The sequence below is a fragment of the Triticum dicoccoides genome, chromosome 1A (genome assembly GCF_002162155.2).
Source record: "Triticum dicoccoides isolate Atlit2015 ecotype Zavitan chromosome 1A, WEW_v2.0, whole genome shotgun sequence".
Classification (NCBI taxonomy): domain Eukaryota; kingdom Viridiplantae; phylum Streptophyta; class Magnoliopsida; order Poales; family Poaceae; genus Triticum; species Triticum dicoccoides.
In genome coordinates this window covers 137,901,949-137,909,919 of record NC_041380.1, presented here as the reverse complement: position 1 = coordinate 137,909,919, position 7,971 = coordinate 137,901,949, and positions in this window count along the sequence as shown.

The following is a 7,971-nucleotide window of genomic DNA, read 5'->3' as shown; positions in this document are numbered from 1 at the left end:
CAGGTTTGTGACTTAGAGTCATCTGAATCAGTGTCAAAGCTTGCATCAACGTAACCATTTACGACGAGCTCTTCGTCACCTCCATATACGACAAACATATCCTTAGTCCTTTCCAGGTATTTAAGGATGTTCTTGACCGATGTTTAGTGATCCACTCCTAGATTACTTTGGTACCTCCCTGCTAGACTGATAGCAAGGCACACATCATGTCTGGTACACAGCATTGCATACATGATAGAGCCTATGGCTGAATGATACGTCTCCAACGTATCTATAATTTTTGATTGCTCCATGCTATCATATTATCTATTTTGGATGTTAATGGGCTTATTTGTACACTTTTATATTATTTTTGGGACTAACCTATTAAACGGAGGCCCAACCCAAATTGTTGTTTTTTTGCCTATTTTAGAGTTTCGCAGAAAAGGAATATCAAACGGAGTCCAAACGGAATGAAACCTTCGGGAGTGTTATTTTTGGAACAAACGTGATCCAGGAGACTTGGAGTGGACGTCAAGAATCAACGAGGCGCCACGAGGCAGGTGGCGCGCCCACCCTCCTGGGTGCACCCTCCACCCTCGTGGGCCCCTCGTTGCTCCACCGACGTACTTCTTCCTCCTATATATATCCATATACCCCCAAACATCCAGGAGCACCATGAAAACCTAATTCCACTGCTGCAACCTTCTGTACCCAAGAGATCCCATCTTGGGGCCTTTTCCGGAGCTCCGCTGGAGGGGGCATTGATCATGGAGGGCCTCACTACAAAAAAATACACTTCCGTGATGATACGTGTTTGTCACAGTAGGTCACGTTTTTTGTCATGCATGATGATCTTGGGGCCTTTTCCATGACGATTTGATGACAGAATCAAGACAGTCATACCTGTGCTGTCGTAGAAGTGTTTCATGACATTACCAAAATTATCATCACGGAAGTGTCCACTTCGATGATGATAAATTGCGCATCACAGAAGTGCTTTCGTCAAGGGTGACCGACACGTGGCATCCACCGTAACAGAACACCGTTAAGCTATCGGGTCGGATTTTGGATCCGATAACCCGTTAATAGCCCTGACCAATGGGAAATTTCCACGTGTAAAATTCTGATTGGTCGAAGGAAACACGTGTTGCCTCACCGTTGGGATAGATGTCATCCACTCATTGGACAGGAGGCGCCTATGATAGGTCGACACATGGCACGGCCCAACAGTGGCCCATTCAGATAAAAAAGGCCGGCCCAGTAAAATTAGCAGGCCGGCCCATATAAGGCCTACTTGTGTCAGGTCCATTTAAGCCCACGACCCATATGAGATGTGCCAATTCGGCCCATCAACGGCCTGTTAAAGATTTGACACCATTGCAGCCCATCGTCAGTTCAAGCTTGTTAACAGCCCGCTATATATTTGGGCTCAATATCGGCCCGATGAGATTTCAGCCTGTTAACGACCCATTTAATGGATGGGCCAATTTTCAGGATGTACATCTTTCGGCCTTTTAGTGACTCATTTAAATGTTGGGCTAATTTCCAGCCCGGTGTGTCATTCAGCGTGTTGATGACCCATAAATCTGATGGGCCATTTGTAGTCGGACCTGAGTTTCGGCCTTTTAGCGGCCCATTTAAGTGTTGGGCCAATTTCTGGCCCGGTGTCTCTTTCAGCCTATTGACGGCCCATAAATCAGTTGGGCCATTTGTAGTCGGACCTAAGTTTTGGCCTTTTAGTGACACATTTAAGTGTTGGGCCAATTCCCGGCCCTGTGTGCCTTTCGGCATCTTAACGAACCATAAATGAGTTGGGCCATTTGTAGTCAGACCTTAGTTTTGGCCTTTTAATGGCCCATGCCCTTCATGGTCTAATACCGGCTCGGTTTCTGTTTCGGCCTGCTAAAGGCCCACAACACAGTTGGGTCGTTTACAATACGACCTGACTTTCGGCCTCTTAGCGGCCCATGCTCTTCATGGTCCAGTACAAGCCCGCTGTCTCTTTCAGCCTGCTAAAGGCCTACAGTATAGTTGGGCCATATGTAGCCCAAACTTAGTAACGACCTTTTAACGGCCCGTGAAATAAATTGGGGCCACCTGTTGCCCGCTTCAATGCCGGCCTGTTAACGACCCGGGAGGTAAGAGGGCTGACCATTAACTTTCAGCCTAGTAACGGCCCATTAACTTAATGGGCCCACTAAAGTTTGTTCATGTCTTTAGGTCAAATTAGATAATTTGAGCCCATTACGACGACCAATTATGCACAGGACCAAAACCGATCAAGCAAAGGTACGGCATACAGGGAATAACGTTGCACATCCAGCATATATTATAGGAAATTACACCCACTGGGCAATCAAAGATTGATGCCAGTGCAAATAAATGAGCAGAACCTAACCATCTACAACGTCACAATCTGCAACCTCAGCACAGATGACGCCCATAAGCATGTGGGCAAGTTCTTGCTGCTTTGCTACATTGTCTCTGAAAACATTGATCAGTTGTTGTGTCGCACGACTCCGCACCTCTGATTCATCCACCATTTCCATCTTTGCTTCAGCCATTAATTGGTTCACAAACATACAAATATTCCATTGCATTCGAGACAGAGGATAATGAACAGATTCAGATGGCGATTTTGGCAGGCTTGTATTATTGATAGTGGAGAGTGTCTCGACCACTGCATCATAACATAAATTAGGACGGGAACCAAACAGATTAATCATGAGTTATTGCCATATTACCTAGCCTAGATTTACTGGAAAGAAATAATGGGGTTGCCTTGCTGTTTTCAGAGTTTGTCTTCTTATCTTCAGCAGCCTGCACAAAATTAACACACTAGCATTGCTATCATTGGCCAAATCAGATAATAGGAAAGCAACATTGACACCACGAACATTTGGGCAACTAGCCTACACCAAATTAACACAATATGGCACAACTATCATCAGCCAGGTAAGGTAATACGAAAGCAACATTGACACAATGAATGGGCAACCAGAGAAGCACTACAATTCAGTAATGTGCGTGATATGAGATAGTACATTCATGCAGCTCAGTATGCAAAACTACCAGACAGTTTTCCATACAAAAATCAACATTGGTGCCTTTAAAATTTTGCTACAACTAATTTTAGATCAGATAAAGGTTAGATTCACGCCGATTAACAAAATACATGCTGATGTAAAAATATAGTGATATACAACAGGTACTTACATCAGCATTGGAGCACAGAGAATTCTCGCAAGATATTTTCCTCGAATACGATCCCAATGAAGGAAGTCTTGTATCGTTTAACCTTATTTTATAAAAGAGAGATGGGTAAGAAACATGTAGAAAATATGATCAGAATGCTATAAAATTTCATGATGCGAGGAGACGCACACGCTTCTTAGAATGGAGTTGACATTCTTTTGCTGGACTGGAGCGGACTAGTTCTTTGGCCACTGGAATCTACTTATTATCAGTGGGAGTTGGGTTTCTCTGTGCTGGAGTAGTATCTATGAAAAATGGAGTTGGTTTATTATCTCCTGGCGTTTGGATCTTTTGCAAAGACCTGGTTTGTAACCCTTCAGATTCTAACATAGCCGTCTTCCCCTTGCATGCCTTATATAGAAGAATGGTGATTCAGTTATAAAACATGCTACAGCAGAGATGGAATAGGTACTGAAGAATATAAAGGTATGACATATTGACATGTATTCCCTCCATTCGGAAATAAATGGATGGGTCTAGGCGTATTTCAGTTCTAGATACATCTAGTTTTATCCATTTCTGCGACATTTAATCCAGACGGAGGGAGTATGATGTAAGAGCTAGGGATACGACAGGACAATACAGTAAAAAAACACTGAAAAACCCACTGCAGAACCAAAGTATTCAAACCCACTGATATGAGATAGTACACTCATGCAGCTCAGGATGCAAAACTACCAGGCAGTTTTCCTTGCAAAAATCAATATTGTGGCCTTTAATCATACATTTTGCTACAACTAAATTTAGATCAGATAAAGGTTGGATTCACTCCGATTAACAAAATACATGCTGATGTAAAAATATAGTGATATACAACAGGTACTTACATCTACATTGGAGCACAGAGAATTCCTGCAAGAATCTTTCCTCATAAATGATACCATTGCAGAAATTCTTCTATCTGTTAAGCTTATTTTCTAAAAGAGAGATGACTAAGAAACATGTAGAAAATATGATCAGCATGCTACAAAATTTCATGATGCAAGGATACGAACACACGCTTCTTAGAATTGAGTTGACATGTTTTTGCTGTACTGGAGCGGACTAGTTCTTTGGCCACTGGAATCTGCTTATTATCAGTAGGAGTTGGGTTTCTCTGTGCTGGAGCAGTATCTATAAAAACTGGAGTTGGTTTATTATCTCCTGGCGTTTGGATCTTTTGCAAATGCCTTGTTTGTAACCCTTCAGATTCTAACATAGTCGTCTTCCCCTTGCATGCCTTGTATATAAGAATGGTGCTTTAATTATAAAACATGCGACAACAGAGAGATGGAATAGGTACTGAAGAATAGAAAGGCATGACATATTGACATGTATTCCCTCCATCCGGAAAAAATGGATGGGTCTAGGCGTATTTCAGTTCTAGATACATCCTTTTTATCCATTTCGGCAACATGTAATCCGGACGGAGGGAGTATGGTGTAAGATCTAGGGATACGACAGGACAACACAGCAAAAAACACTAGTTGAATGTAAAACTGTATGGTAGCGGAATACATACAGAAATAACTAAGGCAACATAGACGTGTATGATTGGGAAAATAAGATGACATTGCAACAGAGCACTAGAACAACACTTCAATGTAAAAAAACATGGTATGGTAGACAGATGAAGTACATACTGATGAATAACAATGCATAAGATATTCAGAAGCATGATGTCCAAATTAAGTAGATGGCATTGCGATAGAGTAGAATGACAGTACTTGAATTTGAAAACATGTTGTCATGAATGGAATAGGTACTGAAAAACAAGAAGGCATGACATATTTACATGCATGATCAGCATGCTAAGCACATGGCATTGCAATAGAGTAGATACACTCCAGGACATTATATGCATGTTGTACCCATATCACAGGCCAAGTTAGAGCAAGGACCTTGTGGGGTGAAGAGGATTCATCATCTTTTTGCAAGTCTTCTGAAGAACTGCCTTTACATGTTCCATCATATTGGGTATCATTGACATCAAGTTTATTGGCCTTTACATTGCTCCTTGAGGTTCTTGTGGATATATCAGTATGTGCAATTATATCTGACATGCATGGAAGACAACTAGTAGTTAGATTTATGTAATGAGTGCCTGTAGGAGACGACATAAATAGTAGGGCTGGGGTTAACTAGCAGCAACAGGTCTCATAAACTAAAGGGAGAACACATATGAAAGCTACAGAATATGTATCGTTTGTACTCGAGATTAACTAGATGGCACACAAAAGTATTAAAGAACAACATAGGTAATACTAGAAGTGGTATAATACTATAATCACCAACCTGTGGGATAGCATTGGCTGATGGATGATAACTATGGAACAATGTTACCTAAAGAACAAGTATCTTAGCTAAACTATGGAACAACGTTAACTCCTGAACAAGACCGGTAAGAGATCAGCATGAATAAACAGTGAAATGTGATGATCTATTTTCCATGCTTAGATGAATAACAAAGCCATAAATGTTGCACACAAGTAAGTTGAGGGTACAACCTATTTGGCTGCCATCCATAGGAGTGAGCATCATGTGCTGACTTGTTGATGGCCCTACAGTTGTTGTGGCTGTCCATGTCGGGCACGCGCATTCGATGCAGGGAATTGTTGAGTGGGGACTATAGCTCCCTTCTGGTGTATGCTTCCCTTGTTGGAGGAGCTGCGGTGAGTCGAAAGACGGTGTGTCTGAAGATGCAGATAACACATAATGTTAAGAATGACATATCTCTTTGATCTGGAGAAATACACTAAGAGATCAACAGCAAGGTACGAGAGTGGTCACACGTCTGTTGACTGAAGACTAAATTGGGGTCACATGATTTTATTTTATTTTGGTATTGTCCGATCTACGCCGGATGGCTAGCCGTCTTGTGCCTCCCGGCTGACACTGTTTGGAATCTTCTCCGAAGAGCCAGCGACCAACAGCAGAGCAGCCTGCCTCCGCCGTCCATGGCCCCGGCCAAAACCCCGCTCCCCGCCCCACCACACTGCCGTGGTTGCGCCGCCCCCGGGCCAATCCACAAAGACTCCACGTCATCCAGATCCGGCGGCGGCAGTACCTTCAACCCACGCAACTCTAAAAGATAGCCATCTAAGCGCTGCTTCCGCGGCGAACCTTGCGGCCCCGCACCCTTACGTTAGACACCAGCCAACCGGCAGCCTAGGAGCTCCGCCGCCTCGAGGGGTGCTACTTCCCATTGGGAATCGATTGGCCCAGAATAAAAATTCAGACAACTGATGCCTAAATAAAGTGATTTGAGATGAGGGTGCGACCTATATGGTGGCATGGTGAAGTAGGCAGGTCCAGCTGCCGAGTCGGTGAGGCCGGCGCGGTTGCAGTGGTGACCGGTGGCAGGGAAAGAGCGATGTCGTGACGGTCGACGGCTACGCGAAAGCAGCGCCAGGAATCTGGACGGATCCGAAGTTGGAGCCGCTCCGGCGCCATGAACAACGGCGGGGGTGAATCGGCTCCGGTACGGTTCACACGGCCGTTGTCGAGGCAGCACCAGCAGCACGGAGTAAGAGGCACACGGCCCAGTGCACAACGACAAATGGACAACATATCTGGCATTAGGGAGGAGGGCGGCTGTGAAATTGGTGCGTGGGAGGCGCCATGGAGGTGGGGCCGAGGTTTCGTGGCTCGGGAGAAGGGAGCTTCCCGGGGAGAAGGTGATTTGGCGCCCACAAGGTATGAATGGGGGCGGGCAGGGGGGGGGGATTGGGAGGGGAGTGGAACCATGTCTTACAGACGCATTTGTCTGAAATGTGAGGGGGAGTTACAGTTCTACCCTTACCTATAGGCTTCTCGGCTTGGGTCTGTGTACTGAGGGTCGGGGATAGTAGAGTAACTTTGCTTCTCCCCAAATAGTGGGCGGGAGCGATTTCGGGCGAGGAGGGCGTGTTTTGAACTATAGTGGGCGCGAGCGATTTCGGGCGAGGAGAGCGTGTTTTGAAATAGTGGGCGCGAGCTATTTCAGGCGAGGAGAGTGTGTTTTGCCGACTATGGTTTTTGAATTATTCGGCACATGTCATTTCGGCTGAGGAGAAGGCATGCTTGGATGAAGTTACAAACCTACCCTCGATGTACAACAGGCCAATTGATGCGTGTCCCACATAGGACTATAATTGCGCGTCTTCCATTTATTTGCTCGGGTGAATTCCACTGAGCAGAGAGGATGTTTAACGGTTCGTTCAAATTTTGGGAGAACGAGCATCCACGTCTACCTTACCAAGTCGATTCGGATCAAATTTTGAAATATTAGCTTGCCACTTCTTTTTTATATGGAGAGATGATGCTCCGGAGTAATGTGTTTTTACATGCTCGTTTCTAGCGATTTACTATATGACAAATAGTTGACCCACTCAAAAACACGAATCAAACCCAAAATGAAATATCTCGATTCAATGAAATAACTCGTTCAGTAGGTCAAAATAGTGAACTAAGTCCAAAATTGAACACCTCAATCGAGTAGCATGTTGTCTCCATGAACATGTTGAAAGTCAAATTAATGAACTTGTTTGATATACGCATATATCCATTCATGTGTGGATTGAAGACAACATGTTCTCCAATTTAAATATTTGAATGCAAGTTTATATCAAAACATGGTTTATATCAGTCTTTGATGCATAAAACGCGACCTCCCCCTCTCCCGGACTCCTGTTCTCTCTCTCTCTCTCTCGCCGACAATCTTCAATTCTGTCGCACGCATCCGACACAAAAACCTTGTTGGTCCCTCTCCCTTTC